Source organism: Amblyraja radiata, chromosome 26 (genome assembly GCF_010909765.2).
Source record: "Amblyraja radiata isolate CabotCenter1 chromosome 26, sAmbRad1.1.pri, whole genome shotgun sequence".
Classification (NCBI taxonomy): Eukaryota; Metazoa; Chordata; class Chondrichthyes; order Rajiformes; family Rajidae; genus Amblyraja; species Amblyraja radiata.
The window spans coordinates 25,415,965-25,439,333 of NC_045981.1; the positions used below are offsets into that span (position 1 = coordinate 25,415,965).

The 23,369-nt window shown below is 41.2% G+C and overlaps 1 long non-coding RNA gene and 1 other non-coding gene across 2 annotated transcripts; one reads left to right on the top strand and one right to left on the bottom strand.

The window, feature by feature from the left end:
- The first annotated feature begins 2,404 nt into the window (after positions 1-2,404).
- LOC116988186 lies at positions 2,405-2,596 on the top strand. Its single transcript, XR_004415886.1, has one exon. It is a non-coding gene; the product is annotated as a U2 spliceosomal RNA (small nuclear RNA).
- An 8,317-nt stretch (positions 2,597-10,913) lies between these two features.
- LOC116987788 lies at positions 10,914-18,892 on the bottom strand. Its single transcript, XR_004415797.1, has 3 exons — positions 18,853-18,892; positions 12,975-12,976; positions 10,914-10,924 (listed from the first exon to the last, which is right to left on the bottom strand). It is a non-coding gene; the product is annotated as an uncharacterized LOC116987788 (long non-coding RNA).
- Positions 18,893-23,369: the final 4,477 nt, after the last annotated feature.

The window sequence follows — 23,369 nt, forward strand, 5'->3', positions numbered from 1 at the left end:
ACAAAACTGTCCCCCGTTCAAGGAGGAACGTATTCCCGTCGGGGAGGGGGGCAGCAACAGGCGGTAGGAGCGTTACCCGGTGTTCCGTAATTCCCCGACACCGTGCCGAGGCCAGCCCGCTAGTACCTGAGCAGCGGGCTGGATGCATAGCCACTCGAGAGGCATCCGGCAGGTGTTCCCGATGTCGGGAGAGAGCGGCTCACGGAGCAGGTGCCTGCGAGACGCGCTGCTTGAGGGGCGCTCTCGCTTCTACAAGGCACAAAAGCTCCAGAAGAAGGCGGTAGGAACAATTACCGGGCGCCCCGCTATCCCCATCACCGCGCCGAGCCCAGTCCCGCTAGTGCCTGAGCTGCGGGCTGGATGTTCAGCCATCCGAAGAGGCATCCGGCCGGTGGCTTCCGACTTGTCGGAGGGGACGTCTCTCCACCCGCAGGGAGAGAGACAGCCGCCTGAGCCGCTGGAGCGGCTCCTGGAGCAGGAGCTCCTGCGAGACACGCTACGTGAGGGGCAGTCTCGCTGGAGGGTTCAGGCATACCCTCCACAGTGCCTAGGCACTGCCCATCGCTTCCTCCTTAGTGTGGTTAGCTTTGGGGTGACCAGTGGCTGGGCTGGTCATGAAGAGGGGTCACTGGCTGAACAATATCGGGAGTATGCTTGAGGTACAGGATCAGGAAGAGCTGCTGGGTGTGGCCGCTATGTGGCTCCACCACTAGCGAGATGGCTTTTCAGTCTCAACTGATGGCCAGCTTACTACCTGTCTTTTCCAAAAAACCTCTCCAAGACAGGTAGCCATGAGGCGTTGGTTTTATCACGCCTCCCCTAAATTGCATTTACTCAAAGTGCCCGCCATTATTGGGGGATACATTGAGCAGCGCATTTAACCTAAATATTTTAAAAATGCATTTGGTACCCTGACGTCAGCTATCATGTCCACCTGCTCATTCCAGAAGGGCAGGGTAGTATGGCAAAACACCTGACCCTACTGTTCAACGGTATACCTCATAACTTCTCAAATGAACTCACAAACCTGCCCTCAATCTATGAAATTAACAGGACTATGAGAACGCCGACCTCACAAGCACAGATCCTGCTACCTGGCACTTACCAAACCAGTCCTAAAAAACTGGACGAAGTGTTCAAACTATTCGGCACAAGAGGGCAGAGTCTGGAATGAGCACCACACTAAACCAGACAGCAGTACCTCTACGTGTCCACCAGGTGCGTCTACCTCATGGTACTGGTGAAAGCTCGGGGCCTGCATGCCAAACCCGTAGCATTTTAGGCCACGGCCCAGAGCAGGCCCTAGGGAAAATGCGCCAGCCCCCAACAAACATCGTCCCTACAAGGAACCAGAAACCGAAGAAAACAATAATGAAGACAGATAAGTATGGTTCCTACCATCACATAAAGGTTAAGGGTTGTACTAACAAGGGGTGGGTGAATCACGCCTGGTTAGGAAGCTAACACTCTTGGTAGTTATATACCAAAAAATAAATACAAGAGAAATAGAATTAATATCTTGCCACCAATTCAGCAAGCACCCCAAGGGGTCTACCCTCCCACGATGGTGAATGTCGCACCATCGTTGATAAACCACTTGAGTATTTCACCAGGTATACCCATTCATGGGATTTGTAACTACTACCGGCGCGGCCTTGTCGGCTTCGGCAGCCGCGGGCTCCAACCAAGAAGCGGCCGTTCCAAGTGGCCCAGCCGCCGAAAGGACTCTCCCGACGCCGGGGCAAGACCACCCGGTGAGAACGGCCAGGGACATCGGGCCTCCGTACAGGCAATTGCGGTGGCCTCAATAGGCCTGACTTTGGGGTGAACATGGGGTGGGGACTGGACATTATGCCTTCCCCCACAGTGGTATCCACTGTGGGGGGATGATTTTTTTGTCAAATTGTAGTCCTGTAGGTCTGTGTCCAAGATGGCTGCCGTGAAGAGAGAGTGGACGCTGGCGCGCTTTGGCTGCCGCTGCTCTCTTTTCACACTGTGTTTTTGATTTTCTGTTTTTGGATTGAATTCTGTTTTTAATTTGTGTCACTGTGATGTCTTTAATTACTTGTTTTATTCCGATTATATGTTTTTATTCCGATTACTATGTAAGGTGTCCTTGAGATGTATGAAAGGCGCCCATTAAATAAAATTTATTATTATTATTATTACCATGGATCCAAGGATACTTTATGGTAGACATCGACCTTGAAGATGCACACTATTCAGTACCTTCTCATATAAGTTTCGGATATACCGCAATTACCTGGATGGAGTAACCATGATGAGCGTTGCGGCATTTAAGTCAAAGTTATCCAGAATCAACTAGCCCTGACACTTAGAAACATTCCGTCATGGCATGTCTATATATTAACGACAAACTATCCTTGGATACAGCTTTAGCTGCATCGCTTCTCGGCCTTTTGGCTAAGATCAAGTGTAGTATCTGTTCTTATCAGTTTAATAATCTGATACGTCCCTTATCTAGGGACCATATATTAAATTGAATTTTGGAACAGGGAGATGGAATAGGGTCTTGCTCCGTCCACTCCACGCATCGACCCAGTATTGCAGTGCCTCTGGGAACGGTGCACAAAATATATATCCAGATATTTACGTTGACCATCCACAACTTTGTTATCTGGTATTCATTAAGACTATCAGTCATGGTGCATTAACCACCAATCAACTACGTGGCAAAGTAATTGGGATATAGCAGCATTACCAGCTACTGAACTTTGTACCTTTCCTTTGAGCTGAGATACTAGTGTTCAAAATTATCTCCATACCTGTAATATGGGGGCAAATGGATTAATCTGTAGTGTTATCATGGAATTTATCGGCAGGAAGGATTATGGTTGTACACTTCCACCTGTTTTGAGTAACATCTTATGTGTCCTGATGTGTTACTGAGCTTGTAATACTTAATGCCAATATGAATTGACTTAAACATGTTATATATTAACTTATATTCTAGTGAAGCATTTGCTCAGTAATCCACCAAATTTGCATGTTCGTTTATAAGATAACAACATCCCATCGTTTAAACCATCAATCATAGACAAATCATTTATACAATGGGAAAGAATGGGAATCAAAACGCTCGAAGATCTGTATGAAGTGGGAAAATTACTATCATTTCAACAACTACAACTGAAATATAATTTGAAAAATAACCAATATTTTAAATATCTTCAAATTCGTGATTATCTGAAAAAATACACAAAAGACTATCATAATATGCCTTCCGACTTACTGGATGAAGCAATGAAGACAAAGGCGGAATCAGCTAATCTAATATCGTACTTATATAATATCATTTTAAACATAGAAATACCCACAACAGATGGAATTAGAAGAGACTGGGAACAAGAATTAGCTATAAAAATTTCAAAAGAGAGCTGGGATAATCATTTACTACAGGTGCATAAATGCTCGATCAATGTACGACATACGTTTATCCAATTCAAAACATTACATAGACTATATTATTCAAAAACTAAATTAAATAAAATCTTTCCTAATGTTTCACCAATCTGTGATAAATGTCTGTGTCAAGAAGCTACCATAGCGCATTCTTTTGTTTTTTGTACAAAAATCCAAAAGTTCTGGCATGGAATATTTGATATTTTTTCAAAATTAATTAAAATAAAACTGGTACCAAAACCAGAATGGATCATTTTTGGGATATCGGAAGGTATCCCTGAATTAAACGTGTATCAGAAGAATTTACTCAATTACGGGCTAATAATGGGAAAAAAGCTCATACTTAAATTCTGGAAAAATGCGCCCACACCAACAATAAAAATGTGGACATCAAATATGTTTGAAACATTACATCTGGAAGAGATGAGATTCCTCTTAGCAGATAAAGCAAACCAATTCCAAAAGACGTGGTCTACGTTTATGGACCTATTACAAGCATGAGGTGCAATAGTAATTTAATAAATAAATAAATAAATAAATGGTATCAGGACCTGGCAATGGGAGGTAAAACAACAAAAACAGACTTGGTTGGTAGTCTTTCTGCGGAGTTTAATGTTATAATAGAGCGATTGTCCTTACTTTCTTTTTCTTTCTTTTCTAGTCTACTTTCTTACTTCACTTCCTTCTCTAACTTCTTTTCTAAGGGGCTTTCTTTTCCCAACACTCTCTTGCACTTCACGACTCTTGCGCACCTTCTTTACTTTCCTTACTTCTATCTTTTTCTTAAAGCTTAAAAAAAAATGAAGCGGTACAAAAAATGTATTAAGATATATGTGTTGTGTGTTATTGTAATTTACCGTACTTCTAATAAAAATAATTTAAAAAAAAATAAATAAATAAGATAACAACATCACAGTGGTGGCATATACCAAACCACTTGGGCGGAGAACATCGATATTAGGTGACAATTTATTAACAATTGGAAACCGTATGTCATCAAACATGTTTGACCATCAGTAACTCACCTATCAGGTGAGCTAAATACTGTAAACATACATTTAAACCAAAAATATTTGCTGAAATTACTAAGCAATATGGACACCAGATATCGATTCCTTATATCCAATTAAATCACCACGTACTAATTTACGTCACATGAAACCAATCTCAAGGCAGCGGCAATGGAGACATTCCCGCGTATTGAGGGGTGGGGGGAACCTAATCTCTATGTTTTCCTTTCCTTCTACCTCTTCAATAGGTACTACGGCTTCATCAGTCGGGTACTACGCAAATTACAGTGGACCAAGTCCACAAGCATGGTTCCCAGTGATCCTCGACATGGTCATTAAAAGAATTGCAGAATTGGGAAGACCATTGCTGTGCTTGGATCAGCAGCACTATCAACCTGATGACAGCATTCCGTCGCATATCCTAGGGAACATACCTGAGGAGCATCAAGAAATGGTACACTGTTTTCCAAAACAGGAATTACACATTCAACTATAACAAAAAACTGTACTGGAGCTCCTGGCAGGTCTTCACCACAATGAAGGACATGTTCTGTTAGCCTACTCAACTTGGGTACCGCTCACTGGTGATCAGATACAGGAGAGGTATATCAATCCATTCCCCAGAAATAGGTACACCCAAATTGGGATGTCAGTGAAATCCTGACATACCTTAGGGGATGATCACCAGCCAGGTCACTCACCCTGGAACAGCCTACCCTGAAGATGGACATGCTGGTGGCCTTACATCAACACAAAGAGCCAGCTCTCCCATCTACTGCGATGGGACAACATGGTTATAACACCAGATAGTGTCACATGCCCATTCAAGGGTTGGCCAAACAGAACAGACCAGGAACATCAGGTCCACTCATGAAATTCCGGGCATACCCACCTGGACCATGTTTCATGTGTCATGACCCACTTAGAGATCGACACAATAAGGAATACCGAGGGAGAGGAAAAAGCCTTATGGGTCAGCCACAGGAAACCTCATGGTCGGGTGACGAGCTAAACTATCTCTAGTGGCTCAAGCAGGTACTGGGAGTTGCTGGAGTAAATACTAACGTGTATAAAATCTTATTCCACCAGGACAGCTTCCACGTCAGTAACTAAGAGGATGGACGAGCCTATGGACCTACTGCAGGGTGGTCTAGGGAGTATACGTTCCAAACTTTTATAACAAACCACTGACAGAACCTGTATCGTTTGCAGAAAAAGAATCTGCAAAAAAATATATAATTTAAGCCCGGGGGAGCAATTGGTCTTGTTGTTGTTAATAACACCATTATTGTTTTTACAAACAGATTCATGGTTGATTACGATAACATACTTCCTCCCTCGAATGACTTCGGCAGCGAGTGAAGTATGAACTGTTACACGGTTTGAAATCACAGAGCTTTGAAGTCTTCACGTAGTCACTCACGTGACTCCGAAGTAAAATAGTAAGATTAAACGAGAACTTACCAGTTTGAAGTTTGATCTGTATTTTATGAGGAGTTACGATGAGGGATTACGTGCCCTCCGCTCCCACCCTCATTATATGGATCAAACTAATAAATTGATGTCTCCTTATCTTTACTATGTTTACTTCAAATAACTGTGTCTATCTGTGATTCCACACCGCTGCTTGGAAGTATGCCGCGCCTGCGCACTAAGCGGGTTCTTCACGTAATCCCTCATCGTAACTCCTCATAAAATACAGATCAAACTTCAAACTGGTAAGTTCTCGTTTAATCTTACTATTATCAGTATCACACTGTAACTATAATGATGTATAATACATAATACACTATAACAAACATCACACTACATCACAATACAATACTACACCACTGCAGTAACACCAAAGGACCATAGTTAATGCTAGTTTATTTCACTTTATTGTGAAATTATAGGATTATAAACCATATAACAAACTAATAGTTAATGCTAATAGTTAATGCTAGTTTTTACTGTTTATAATACTATAGTTTATAATGTATTATAACACTGCAACAACCAATAACACAGTGTACACATTATACACTATCTCGCTTTAGCAGTATAGCACTTAATAACACACTACAACACATTATATTATAAACTCAGTATAGCACTAAAACAATAATACACTATAACACAATACGTTATGGGGTGAGTGTATTATAGTGTTGAAAGTATGTTATAGTGTGTTATACTGTTGTGTATTAAAGCGTTACTGTGTTATATAATAAATCTATTATGTATTATAGCGTTACTATGATGTGACTTGTGTTATAATGTATTATAGTGTATTATAGTCTGTTTTAATAGTGAATGACCATTTACTGTATGGTTCTAAATAGTATTTTTCTAGTATTTTATGTATATATATATATAAATGGTTATAATGCTATAAGCAATATATTACAATATAACTATAATTGCGCTACTGTAATACTAATTATCAGTATCACACTGTAACTATAATGAAGTATAATACATAATACACTATAACAAACATCACACTACATCACAATACAATACTACACCACTGCAGTAACACTATAGGATTATAAACCATATAACAAACTAATAGTTAATGCTAATAGTTAATGCTAGTTTTTACTGTTTATAATACTATAGTTTATAATGTATTATAACACTGCAACAACCAATAACACACTGTACACATTATACACTATCTCGCTTTAGCAGTATAGCACTTAATAACACACTACAACACATTGTATTATAAACTTCAGTATAGCACTAAAACAATAATACACTATAACACAGTCGCCACACATCTGACAAGACATGCCACATTTCCGGCAAGGTCGCCACACTTCCATCAAGTTCGCCGCACTTCCGGCAAGGTCGCCACACTTCTGGCAAGGTCGCCACACTTCCGACTAGGTCGCATACTTCCGGCAAGGTCGCCACACTACCGGCAAGGTCGCCACACTTCCGGTACAGTCGCCGCACATCCGGCAAGGCAAACCACACTTCCGGCAAGGTCGCCACACATCCGGCAAGGCATGCCACACACTATAACTCACTAAAACCATAAAACACACTAATATAGTGTAATATACACATTATAAAACAATATACTAAATACATCCGGCAAGGCATGCCACACTTCCGGCATGGTCGCCACACTTCCGGCAAGGTCGCCACACTTCCGGTAACGTCTCCACACTTCCGGCAAGGTCGCCACACTTCCGGCAAGGTCGCCACACTTCCGGCTATGTCGCCGCACTTCCGGCATGGTCGCCCTACTTCCGGTCAGATCGCCACACTTCCGGCAAGGTCGCCACACTTCCGGCAAGCTCGCCACACTTCCGGCTAGGTCGTATACTTCCGGTAAGGTCGCCACACTTCCGGCTATGTCGCCGCACTTCCGGCATGGTCGCCTTACTTCCGGTCAGGTAGCCACACTTCCGGCAAGGTCGCCACACTTCCTGCAAGTTCGCCGCATTACCGCAAGGTCGCTACACTTCCGGTACAGTCGCCACACATCCGGCAAGGCATACCACACTTCCGGCCCGGTCGCCACACTTCCGGCAAGGTCGCCACACTTCCGGCTCGGTCGCCACATTTCCGGCAAGGTCGCCACACTTCCATCAAGTTCGCCGCAATTCCAGCAAGGTCGCCACACTTCCGGCAAGGTCGCCACACGTCCGGCAAGGTCGCCACACTTCCGGCTAGGTCGCATACGCCCGGCAAGGTCGCCAGACTTCCGGCAAGGTCGCCACACTACGGGCAATGTCGCCACACTTCCGGTACAGTCGCCGCACATCCGGCAAGGCAAACCACACTTCCGGCAAGGTCGCCACACTTCCGACATGGCGCCACACTTCCGGCGAGGTCGCCACACTTCCGGCAAGGTCGCCATACTTCCGGCAAAGTCGCCACACATCCGGCAAGGCATGCCACACACTATAAAGCACTAAAACCATATAACACACTAATATAGTGTAATATACACATTATAAAACAATATACTAAATACATCCGGCAAGGCATGCCACACTTCCGGCATGGTCACCACATTTCCGGCAAGGTCGCCACACTTCAGGCTAGGTCGCCATACTTCCGGCAAGGTCGTCACACTTCCGGCAAGGTCGCCACACTTCCGGTAACGTCTCCACACTTCCGGCAAGGTCGCCACACTTCCGACTATGTCGCCGCACTGCAGGCATGGTCGCCTTACTTCCGTCAACGCCGACCACGGGGCGGATCTCGCGTACGGGACAAGCCGTTAATTTTTACATGTAAACGTAATTTACGGGAATTAAACACTAAATACATTTAAACATTTGGCCTATAAATTCATGACAATGAGACTTCAAATCATGTCAGTGTTAGATTTAGATTGCGTTACGGTGTGTTAAACGTGTGTTATGGTGTGTTCTAATGTTATGTATTATAATGTTATAATAACGCTATAACATTGCAATATACAATTACGCTCTATTACGCAATAATGCACTACAACGCAATATAACATTTTATCACCCATATGCGCTACATACGAATAATCACCCTAATACAATACAACAATAATACAACACTATAGTGTATATATTAGTATTATGGTGTATTATAGTTTGTTGAACGTGTGTTATAGTGTGTTATACTGTTATAATCTATTATGTGTTACGGTGTGACTGTGATGTGATAACGTGTTATAGTATTATAGTGTCTTTTAGCTTGTTTTAATAAATTGTAATAGTATATTAGAATGTGACAATTTACTGGCTGGTTCTAAATAGTATTTTTATAGTATTTTATGTATACATATATAGTAGGTTATAATGCAATATATTACAATACAATACAATACAATATATAATAGCGCTGCTGTAATACTGTAAATATCACAGTAACTGTAACTATAATGAAGTATAACACATAACTATAACATCACACTACATCACACTACAATACTACACCACTGCAGTAACACGAAAGGACCATAGTTAATGCTAGTTTATTTCACTGTTCATAATTCAATATAACATTATAACACAAAATAATACACACACCATAAAGCACTAAAACTATAACACACTAATATTGTGTAATATACACTAACATTATACTATAATGTACTATAAAACGATATACATCATAAAATAATATTAACATTACAATATGTTAACACACTAAAATCTGTTATAACTATATCACAATGAAACACTAGGAATTAGTATAACACTATATAGTGTAAGTGATAGTGTGTTATACTTTATTATAGTGTGTTATAGTGAGATTCTATTATAGTGATATAGTGTTTTTATTGTTGTATTGTCGTGTATTATGTGTTAGTGTGTTATACCGTGTTATTGTGTATTAAGTGTTAAATAGTACTATAGTTGTATAGTGTTAGTTTAATATAAAATGTTATACTGAAAAATTACTAGTGTGCATTAAGTATTATAATGTATAATATAGTTAGTATATTATAATGTTAAAGGATTTTATGTATGTAATTGTGTATTACGGTTTATTATAGGATATCTATCTAGAGAATCTCCCTCTGCAACCATACCTATCTCTCTATCTCTCTATCGATCTAGTTCATTCATCATAGTATGAATGAACTAGATGAACTAGAATGTGTGTTATGTATTATTATATAGACTGATAATAGAGCGTTAAATTGCTTCGTGTACTGTGATGTGTTATAGTTTATGTATAGTTTTATAGTGTATCATGGTATATTACATGATAGTGTAAATAGGTGATATTATATTAAAGTGTATTGTAGTTTGTAAGTGTATTAGAATGTGTTATTACGTGTTATGGAATATATCTTTTTATATAGTATATAGTATGTTATAATGTGTGCGTTTGTGTACTAGACTGTATTAGTGTAGTACACATTAGTGTATTGTTTTGTGCGTTATGGGGTGAGTGTATTATAGTGTTGAAAGTGTGTTATAGTGTGTTATACTGTTGTGTATTAAAGCGTTACTGTGTTATATAATAAATCTATTATGTATTATAGCGTTACTGTGATGTGACTGGTGTTATAATGTATTATAGTGTATTATAGTCTGTTTTAATAGTGAATGACCATTTACTGTATGGTTCTAAATAGTATTTTTCTAGTATTTTATGTATATATATATATAAATGGTTATAATGCTATAAGCAATATTTTACAATATAACTATAATTGCGCTACTGTAATACTAATTATCAGTATCACACTGTAACTATAATGAAGTATAATGCATAATACACTATAACAAACATCACACTACATCACAATACAATACTACACCACTGCAGTAACATTATAGGATTATAAACCATATAACAAACTAATAGTTAATGCTAATAGTTAATGCTAGTTTTTACTGTTTATAATACTATAGTTTATAATGTATTATAACACTGCAACAACCAATAACACACTGTACACATTATACACTATCTCGCTTTAGCAGTATAGCACTTAATAACACACTACAACACATTATATTATAAACTCAGTATAGCACTAAAACAATAATACACTATAACACAATTCTTTATGAGGTGAGTGTATTATAGTGTTAAAAGTGTGTTATAGTGTGTTATACTGTTGTGTATTAAAGCGTTACTGTGTTATATAATAAATCTATTATGTATTATAGCGTTACTGTGATGTGACTGGTGTTAGCACTAGCACAGCTGCACTCGGCCATCAGTAAGCAGCAGGATGCTCACCCCGACGGTGCCTTCATTGTTGCAGGGGACTTTAACCAGGTCGACCTACGTGCCACACTCCGCAAATTCCACCAGCATGTGCAGTGCCCTACCAGGGGCTCAAACACGTTGGATAAAGTGTACACCAACATCAAGGACGCATACAGAGCTCTCCCCTGCCCATCCCTGGGACAATCCGATCACCTCTCACTGTTTCTACTGCCTGCATACAGACCCCTCATCCGCAAGACCAAACCTGCAATAAGGACGGTCAAAATATGGCCCGAGGACGCAACCCTACAACTCCAGGACTGCTTTGATCGCACCGACTGGGACCTGTTTGCACAACAGGCTACCAGTGGCACAGAGGTAGACTTGGAGGAGTACACATCCACTGTGCTCTCCTACATCAACTGCTGTGTGGAGACTGTCACAGTGGACAAGCAAATAAAGATGTTCCCAAACCGGAAACCCTGGATGAACAAGGAGGTTCAGGATCTACTAAGGGCACGCAACAACGCCTTTAAATCCAGGGACACTTCTGCTTACAGTGCGGCCAGGGCGAACCTGAACAGAGGCATAAAAAAGTCCAAAGTCATCCACAGGCAAAGGGTAGAAGACCACTTCAATACCGCGGACACCAGAAGCATGTGGCAGGGTGTCAGGGACATCACTGACTACAAGAGCAGCCCCGCCTGCTCCCACGGTGATAGCACACTGGCCAACGAACTAAACACCTTCTTTGCCCGGTTCGATACTGGCAACACCACCAGGTGTGGAATAACCCCGGCCATAGCGGAGGGACAGGCCTTAACACTGAGCACTCAGGAGGTACAGTGCGCTCTGCGTAGGATCAATCCACGCAAGGCTGCAGGCCCGGATGGTGTACAGGGAAGAGTATTAAAGGACTGTGCTGGACAGCTGGCGGAGGTATTCACGAGAATCTTCAATCTCTCTCTATCTCTGGCAACGGTCCCCAAGTGCCTGAAAACAGCCACCATAGTGCCGGTGCCGAAAAAGTCCAAAATCACCAACCTCAACGACTACCGGCCGGTTGCCCTGACTCCAATCCCCATGAAGTGCTTCGAAAGGCTGGTCCTCTCCCATATTAAATCCAGCATCCCTGCCTCACTGGACTCCCATCAATTTGCATACAGGGCAAATAGATCGACAGAGGATGCCATCTCTCTGGCCCTTCACACTGTCCTGACTCACCTGGACAGACAGGGCACGTATGTGAGGATGCTCTTCATTGACTATAGCTCTGCATTCAATACGGTCATCCCCACCAAGCTCACCACCAAACTCCACCAGCTAGGCCTCAGCTCACCGATATGCGCTTGGATCCTGAACTTTCTCACGGAGCGACCGCAGGCAGTGAGACTGGGCCCGCACCTGTCCTCCACCATCACCCTGAGCACCGGCACACCACAGGGTTGTGTACTAAGCCCCATGCTCTACTCCCTCTTCACTCACGACTGTGTCCCTGCATTCGACACCAACACCATCGTGAAGTTTGCAGACGACACAACAGTGATTGGGCTGATCACCAACGGTGATGAAACAAAATACAGAGCGGAGGTGCAGAACCTGGCGGACTGGTGCGCCAATAACAACTTGGCACTAAACACCTCCAAGACCAAGGAGCTGATTATTGACTTCAGGAGGTCCCATTCTGGAGAATACGCCCCAATCTCCATTTATGGGGAAAGTGTGGAGAGAGTGTCCAGCTTTAAGTTTCTGGGCACTCACATTTCAGAAGACCTCACATGGTCCACAAACACCGCCGCGCTGGTCAAGAAGGCACAGCAACGACTGTTCTTCCTGAGGACATTAAAAAAGACTGGTCTGCCCCAACAGCTGCTGACAACGTTCTACCGCTGCACCACAGAGAGCATACTAACATATGGCATCTCAGTGTGGTATCTCAGCTGCACGGAGGCGGAGAGGAGAGCTCTTCAGCGCGTCGTCAACAGAGCGCAGAGGATCATCGGTACAGAGCTACCAGCCTTGGAGGGCATCTACCACACGCGGTGCCTCAGGAAGGCCCTCAGCATCCATAAGGACTCATCACACCCCTGCCACGGTCTGTTTCAACTACTTCCCTCCGGCAGACGTTACAAGGCCTTCTACGCCCGAACCTCCAGACTCAGGAACAGTTTCATCCCAAGAGCTATAGCGGCTCCGAACCGGCCCTAATGAGTGCCCCCACACCCACCCCCTTTGGACAGTCTCCCTCAGATGGTCACGTCAATCAATTCAGCTTGTTTATTTATGTATTGTATTTATTTACCTTTCTTGTACATCAGTGGAGCTGCACACTAAATCTCGTTGTACTGACGTGCAATGACAATAAAAGATATATTATTATTATTATTATTATAATGTATTATAGTGTATTATAGTCTGTTTTAATAGTGAATGACCATTTACTGTATGGTTCTAAATAGTATTTTTCTAGTATTTTATGTATATATATATATAAATGGTTATAATGCTATAAGCAATATATTACAATATAACTATAATTGCGCTACTGTAATACTAATTATCAGTATCACACTGTAACTATAATGAAGATTGTAATTGTATATTAGGTGACAATTTTCTGTATGGTTCTAAATAATACTCATATAGTATATTATGTATATATATTGTAGGTTATAGTGCTATGAGCAATATATTACAATATAACTATAGCGCTGCTGTAATACTGTAAATATCACAGTATCACTGTAATTATAATAAAGTATAATACATTAGAACACTGTAACAAACATCACACTACATCACACTACAATACTACACCACTGCAGTAACACTATAGGTTTATAAACCATATTACAAACTAATAGTTAATGCTACAGTTTATAATACTATAATGCATAGTGCATGATGCATTATAACACTATAACATTATAACACATTTAACGCAAAATAATGCACAACACACCATAACGCACAAACTATATAAAACATCATCACATAATAACACATTTTATCACAGTATAATACACACATGTTACATATATAACATGACGTAAATACACTATAAAAGCCCAATAGCACATTACAATACATTATCACACATTATACTATAATACATTATAATACACCAGCACAAACACACTACACTGCAACACCCAATAACACATTATACACTAGATTAGATTAGATATAATTTATTGCCACACAGCCAGGCTGGTGGAAATTTGGGTTGTCTGCAGCGATACAATAATAAAGAACACACAACCACAATAAAACTGTAACACAAACATCCACCACAGCATTCATCACTGTGGTGGAAGGCACAAAATTTGGCCAGTCCTCCTCCATTTCCCCCCCGTGGTCAGGGCCAGAGTCCAGAGTCAGTCCAGGATCGGCTCTTCCTCACCGGAGACCGCGGCTTTAAGTTGTTGTAGGCCGCAGGCCGGCGGTCAAGATTTAAAGTCCCCGCCGCAGCCAGAAGCACCGTAGACTGCAGGGCCGGCGGTCGAAGCTCCCCTCCAGGGGTGATGGTAAGTCCATGCCGGCCCCGCGGTAGAAGTTGGCCGCGGGCCGTCAGTGATGGCTTCTTCTTCCCCCGGGTCCCCAACGTGAGATCCCGGGCTGTAGACGCCGCACCAGCTGGAGCTCTGCAGACTTCAGGCTGCGACTTCAGGCTGCCGGCTGCCCCGGGCCAGCGAAACGGAGCGCTCCCCTCCAGCGAGCCCCAGTGAGGGTCGCCCGCTCCACGCCGAGAGTCCACGCTGCGCCCGCCGCTGAAGCCCCGGGCGCGTCTCCGGGAAAGGCCGCGTCGATCCTTGATGTTAGGCCACGGGGGAGGCGACCTGGAAAAACTCGCCTCTCCGTGGAGGAGGCGACCGAAGCGGTTTCCCCCTCACCCCCCCACACCACCCCCCACATAAAACACACGAAGAAACATTAAATACAGACTTTAAAACACATTAAAAAATTTTAAAAGGTTGAAAAACCGACGAGCTGCATGACATGGCTGCTGCACAGAGCAGCGCCCCCCCATATCTCGCTTTAGCAGACTATAGCAATCAATAACACTACATGGGGAACAAGGATATGGCGGACCAATTGAATAACTACTTTGGTTCCGTCTTCACTAAGGAAGACATAAATAATCTGCCGGAAATAGCAGGGGATCGCGGGTCAAAGGAGTTGGAGGAATTGAGTGAAATCCAGGTTAGCCGGGAAGTGGTGTTGGGTAAATTAAATGGATTAAAGGCCGATAAATCCCCAGGGCCAGATAGGCTGCATCCCAGAGTACTTAAGGAAGTTGCTCCAGAAATAGTGGATGCATTAGTAATAATCTTTCAAAACTCTTTAGATTCTGGAGTAGTTCCTGAGGATTGGCGGGTAGCAAACGTAACCCCACTTTTTAAGAAGGGAGGGAGAGAGAAAACGGGGAATTACAGACCAGTTAGTCTAACATCGGTAGTGGGGAAACTGCTAGAGTCAGTTATTAAAGATGGGATAGCAGCACATTTGGAAAGTGGTGAAATCATTGGACAAAGTCAGCATAGATTTACAAAAGGTAAATCATGTCTGACGAATCTTATAGAATTTTTCGAGGATGTAACTAGTAGCGTGGATAGGGGAGAACCAGTGGATGTGGTGTATCTGGACTTCCAGAAGGCTTTCGACAAGGTCCCACATAAGAGATTAGTTTACAAACTTAAAGCACACGGCATTGGGGGTTCAGTATTGATGTGGATAGAGAACTGGCTGGCAAACAGGATGCAAAGAGTAGGAGTAAACGGTTCCTTTTCACAATGGCAGGCAGTGACTAGTGGGGTACCGCAAGGCTGAGTGCTGGGACCCCAGCTATTTACAATATATATTAATGATCTGGATGAGGGAATTTAAGGCAATATCTCCAAGTTTGCGGATGACACTAAGCTGGGGGGCAGTGTTAGCTGTGAGGAGGATGCTAGGAGACTGCAAGGTGACTTGGATAGGCTGGGTGAGTGGGCAAATGTTTGGCAGATGCAGTATAATGTGGATAAATGTGAGGTTATCCATTTTGGTGGCAAAAACAGGACAGCAGACTATTATCTAAATGGTGGCCGACTAGGAAAAGGGGAGATGCAGCGAGACCTGGGTGTCATGGTACACCAGTCATTGAAAGTGGGCATGCAGGTGCAGCAGGCAGTGAAGAAAGCAAATGGTATGTTAGCTTTCATAGCAAAAGGATTTGAGTATAGGAGCAGGGAGGTTCTACTGCAGTTGTACAGGGTCTTGGTGAGACCACACCTGGAGTATTGCGTACAGTTTTGGTCTCCAAATCTGAGGAAGGACATTATTGCCATAGAGGGAGTGCAGAGAAGGTTCACCAGACTGATTCCTGGGATGTCAGGACTGTCTTATGAAGAAAGACTGGATAGACTTGGTTTATACTCTCTAGAATTTAGGAGATTGAGAGGGGATCTTATAGAAACTTACAAAATTCTTAAGGGGTTGGACAGGCTAGATGCAGGAAGATTGCTCCCGATGTTGGGGAAGTCCAGGACAAGGGGTCACAGCTTAAGGATAAGGGGGAAATCCTTTAAAACCGAGATGAGAAGAACTTTTTTCACACAGAGAGTGGTGAATCTCTGGAACTCCCTGCCACAGAGGGTAGTCGAGGCCAGTTCATTGGCTATATTTAAGAGGGAGTTAGATGTGGCCCTTGTGGCTAAGGGGATCAGAGGGTATGGAGAGAAGGCAGGTACGGGATACTGAGTTGGATGATCAGCCATGATCATATTGAATGGCGGTGCAGGCTCGAAGGGCCGAATGGCCTACTCCTGCACCTAATTTCTATGTTTCTATGTTTCTATGTTACAAACACATATTACAATCTCAGTGTAATACACTATAATTCTATAATACATTAAAACAATACACTATAACACAATAACACAAAACACTATAATACATTCTAACGTCTAGCACAATAAAACTATAATATACTAAAACAATTTAATAATATAACAGGAAATCACACTTTTATACACAATAATACATTATAACACATTATGGTGTGTTATAGTGTATTTATATAGTATATATAGTGTTATATTGTATCATGGTATGCTAGCGATAGTAGATGATAGTTTATATAGTTTTATCGTTTTTAAAAGGTCGCTGGATAATTTAATAGCAGGAGTAAATTAAAAATCGTCTAAAAACGTCAACGCCGACATCTCACGTTAATTTTTACATCTAAACGTAATGTACGGGAATTAAACACTAAATAACTTCAATTTGGCCTATAAATTTATGACAATGAGATTTAATCATGTTATATAGTATATTAGTGTTATATTGTTTTAGATTGCGTTACGGTGTGTTAAAAGTGTGTTATGGTGTGTTCTAATGTTATAATGTATTAAAATGTTTTTATAACGCTATAACATTGCAATATACAATCACGCTCTACAACGCAATATAATACATTTTATCACCCTTATGCGCTACACACGAATATTCACCCTAACACAATACAACAATATAATACACATTCGTTCACGTTCACGTTCACGTTCACGTTCACGTTCACGTTCATATGTCAGGCTGTTATTCATTGATTACAGCTCGGCATTTAACACAATCATCCCCTCCAAACTGGTTACCAAACTCGCAGAACTGGGTCTCTGCGCATCCCTCTGCAACTGGATCCTTGACTTCCTCGTCCACAGACCACAGTCTGTTCGTATTGGTGGAAATGTGTCAGCCTCAAAAACAATCAGCACGGGAGCACCTCAAGGCTGCGTGCTCAGCCCCCTGCTGTACTCACTCTATACCCATGACTGCGTAGCGAACCACAGTGCGAACTCCATCATCAAGTTCGCTGACGACACCACTATTGTGGGGCGTATCACTGATGGGGATGAGTCAGAGTACAGAAGAGAGATCGAGCAACTGTCCATATGGTGCCAGCGCAATAACCTGGCCCTCAACACCAGCAAAACCAAGGAACTGATTGTGGACTTTGGAAGGAGTAGGAGGGGGACCCACAGCCCCATTTATATCAACGGGTCGATGGTTGAAAGGGTCAAGAGCTTCAAATTCCTGGGCGTGCACATCTCTGAAGATCTTTCCTGGTCCGAGAACACTAATGCAATCATCAAAAAAGCACATCAGCGCCTCTACTTCCTGAGAAGATTACGGAGAGTCAGATTGTCAAGGAAGACTCTCTCTAACTTCTACAGGTGCACAGTCGAGAACATGCTGACCGGTTGCATCGTGGCTTGGTTCGGCAATTTGAGCGCCCTGGAAAGGAAAAGACTACAAAAAGTAGCAAACACTGCCCAGTCCATCATCGGCTCTGACCTTCCTTCCATCGAGGGGATTTATTGCAGTCGCTGCCTCAAAAAGGCTGGCAGTATCATCGAAGACCCACACCATCCTGGCCACACACTCATCTCCCTGCTACCTTCAGGTAGAAGGTACAGGAGCCTGAAGACTGCAACAACCAGGTTCAGGAATAGTTACTTCCCCTCAGCCATCAGGCTATTAAACCTGGCTCGGACAAAACTCTGATTATTACCAACCACTTTCTGTTATTTGCACTATCAGTTTATTTATTCATGTGTGTATATATTTATATCATGGTATATGGACACATTTATCTGTTTTGTAGTAAATGCCTACTATTTTCTGTGTGCTTAAGCAAAGCAAGAATTTCATTGTCCTATACAGGGACACATGACAATAAACTCACTTGAACTTGGACTTGAACTTCATTCGTTCACACTGTAACATAATAGACAATAACACGCTATAATACACTAGAACACACATATACATGTACATAATACATAGCAATATACGGATGTGCCGGATGTGCGGCGACCTTGCCGGAAGTGTGGCGACCTTGCCGGAAGTGTTGCATGCCTTGCCTGATATGTGGCGACCATGCCGGAAGTGTGGAGACTTTGCCGGAAGTGTGGCGTGATTGCCGGATGTGTTGCATACCTTGCATGATGTGTGGCGAATTGCCGGATGTATGGCGACCCTGCCGGAAGTATGGAGACCTTGCCGGATGTGCGGCGACCTTCCCGGAAGTGCGGTGACCTTGCCGGAAGTGTGACGACGTTGCCGGATGTGTTGCGTGCCTTGCATGATGTGTGGCGACCGTGCCGGAAGTGTGGCGACCTTGCCGGATGTTTGGAGACTTTGCCGGAAGTGTGGCGCCCTTGCCGGAAGTGTGGCGCCCTTTCCGAAGTGAGGCGACCTTGCCGGAAGCATGGCGACCTTGCTGGAAGTATTGCAACCTTGCCGGAAGTATGGCGACCTTGCCGGAAGTATGGCGACATGGCGGGAAGGTAGGCGACCTTGCCGGAAGTGTGGCGACCTTGTCGGAAGTGTTGCATGCCTTGCCTGATGTGTGGCGACCTTGCCGGGAGTGTGGCGACCTTGTCGGAAGTGCGGCGACCTTGCCGGAAGTATGGCGACCTTACCGGTAGTGTTGAATGCCTTTCATGATGTGTGGCGACCTTGCCGGATGTGTGGCGACCTTGCCGGAAGTGTGGAAACTTTGCGGGAAGTAAGGCGACCTTGCCGGAAGTGCGGCGAACTTGCCGGATGTGCGGTGACCTTGCCGGAAGTGTGGCGACCTTGCCTTAAGTATGGAGACCTTGCCGGATGTGCGGCGACCTTGCCGGAAGTGTGATGACCTTGCCGGATGTTTGGAGACTTTGCCGGAAGTGTGGCGCCCTTGCCGGAAGTGTGCCACCCTTTCCGAAGTGAGGCGACCTTGCCGGAAGTATGGTGACCTTGCCGGAAGTATCGCGACCTTGTGTGGCTTGCTTGCCGGAAGTGCGGCAAAACAATACTACACACTAATATAGACTATATTAGTGTGTAGTATTGTTTTGTGCGTTATGGGGTGAGTGTATTATAGTGTTGAAAGTGTGTTATAGTGTGTTATACTGTTGTGTATTAAAGCGTTACTGTGTTATATAATACATCTATTATGTATTATAGCGTTACTGTGATGTGACTGGTGTTATAATGTATTATAGTGTATTATAGTCTGTTTTAATAGTGAATGACCATTTACTGTATGGTTCTAAATAGTATTTTTCTAGTATTTTATGTATATATATATATATAAATGGTTAAAATGCTATAAGCAATATATCACAATATAACTATAATTGCGCTGCTGTAATACTAATTATCAGTATCACACTGTAACTATAATGAAGTATAATACATAATACACTAGAACAAACATCACACTATACAATACACTGCAGTAACACTATAGGATTATATACCATATAACAAACTAATAGTTAATGCTAATAGTTAATGCTGGTTTATTACTGTTTATAATACTATAGCTTATAATGGATTATAACACTGCAACAACCAATAACACACTATACACATTATACACTATCTCGCTTTAGCAGTATAACACTTAATAACACTTTAAGCAGTATAGCACTTAATAACACACTACAACACCTTATATTATAAACTCAGTATAGCACTAAAACAATAATATACTATAACATGTTATATTGTGCTAGACGTTAGAATGTATTATAATACATTCTAACGTCTAGCACAATATAACACTATAATACACTAAAACACGACAGTACACGCGATAATAACTATATACCAACAGTTTAACATTATAAAACAATACACTAAATACACCAGCACACACTAGAACACCACATTATTATACTCTCGCAATTTGAAAGTATAACTATTCACTGTATAACACTGTACTAAATAATGACACTACAATACTGTATTTACTGTACGTAATACGCACAAACACACTACACCAACACCCAACACCCAATTACACTATACAACTCTTGCTTTAGCAGACTATAGCACTTAATAACACCCTACAACACTATATTATAATCAGTGTAATACACTATAACAGTATAATACAATAATACAGTACACTATAACACAAAACTATAATACATTCTAAAAGTCTAGCACAATAATACATTAAAACACTAATAATATAACACAGGAAAGACACGATAGTACACGCGATAGTAACTATATACTAATTTTAACATTATAAAACAATACACTAAACACACCAGCGCACACTAGACAACATTATTATACTCGCAATTTGACAGTATAACAATTATTACCACTACATTATATTATAATCACGTTAATATTTTTACGCACACAATGAAATACGATAACATAACATAACGCTCTAGCACAATATAACACTATAATACACTAAAGTAAACCACGTTATAATACTCTGTACCATATAATGACACTAGAATACTCTGTACCAAATAATGACACTAGAATACAATAATTTATTATAACACTTGAACACTAAGATATAAGGGATATAAGATATAATACTAAACCACAAGACATACCTCATAACACTACATTATAACGCTATAACGCGATCACAGCAATATAAATCAAAATAACGCATTTTATGACCCTTATACGCTACCCACGAATAATCACCCAACAATACAACAATATGATACACTTTAACTCGTTCGTTCACACTGTAATTTATTGAGCTACCACTGAAACCTTACTCTCTATAGATTTCTCTCCAACCATACCTATCTCTCTATCGGTATAGCACAATCATATTTGTTGCGTGGTAATATAACACTATTGTAGTAGTGCGTTATAGTGTATTTATGCGTGTTATTGTGAATATAGTTTTAGGATGTGTATTATTGTTATGTGATATAGTGATATAGTGATAGTTAAAGTGTGATAATGCTTCATGTATTATGCCGTTATAGTGTATATATAGCGTTATAGTGTATTATGTATAGTGCATTATGAATTAAAATAACGCAATATACATTTTATCACCCTAATACGACGCAAATCACCCTAACCCACAATAACACAATATAAAATATTACACTTTCTCTTTCTTCCAATTTTATTGTACTACCACTGTAACCATACATCTTTATCTCCAACCATACCTATCTCTCTATCGATCTAGCTCAATCATATTTATTGCATTGTAATGTAAAACTATTGTAGTATAATGTAAATTTAAATGATAGTTATGTGGGTGCATTAGTTATAGTAGTGGTGTAGAGTTATAATGTATTTCTGCGTGTTAGTGTGTATAGTTTGATGATATAGTTAAAGTGTGTGCTTCGGTGTAGTGTAGATGATAGTTTATATACTTTTATCAAGTTTTTAAGTATGGTCGCTGGATAATTTAATAGCAGGAGTAAAATAAAAATCCTCTTCTAAAACCGTCAACGTCGACAACGGGCTCACGTACTGGACAAAGCCGTTAATTTTTACATATAAACGTTTTTCGGGAATTAAACACTACCTTCCATTTGGCCTATAAATTCATGACGATGAGATTTAATCATGTTATATTGATGCGTTTGTGTATTAGACTATATTGTTTTATGTGCGTTATGCTGCGAGTGTTGAAAGTGTGATATTATGTTATACATAGTCTATTATGGATTATAGGGTTACTGATGTGAATGGTATACTGTATTATTGTGTATTATTGTCTTTGTTTAATAGATTGTAATTGTATATTAGGTGACAATTTTCTGTATGGTTCTAAATAATATTCTTATAGTATATTATGTATATATATAGTAGGTTATAGTGCTATGAGCAATATATTACAATATAACTATAGCGCTGCTGTAATACTGTAAATATCACTATCACTGTAATTATAATGAAGTATAATACATTATAACACTGTAACAAACATCACACTACATCACACTACAATACTACACCACTGCAGTAACACTATAGGATTATAAACAATATAACAAACTAATAGTTAATGGTACAGTTTATAATACTATAAAGTGCATTATAACACTATAACAAACACCACACTACATCACACTACAATACTACACCACTGCAGTAACACTATAGGTTTATAAACCATATTACAAACTAATAGTTAATGCTACAGTTTATAATACTATAATGCATAGTGCATGATGCATTATAACACTATAACACTATAACACATTTAACACAAAATAATACACAACACACCATAACGCACAAACTATATAAAACATCATCACATAATAACACATTTATCACAGTATAATACACACGTTACATATATAACATGACATGTAAATACACTATAAAAGCCCAAAAGCACATTACAATACATTATCACACATTATACTATAATACATTATAATACACCAGCACAAACACACTACACTGCAACACCCAATAACACAATAAAACTATAATATACTAAAACAATTTAATAAT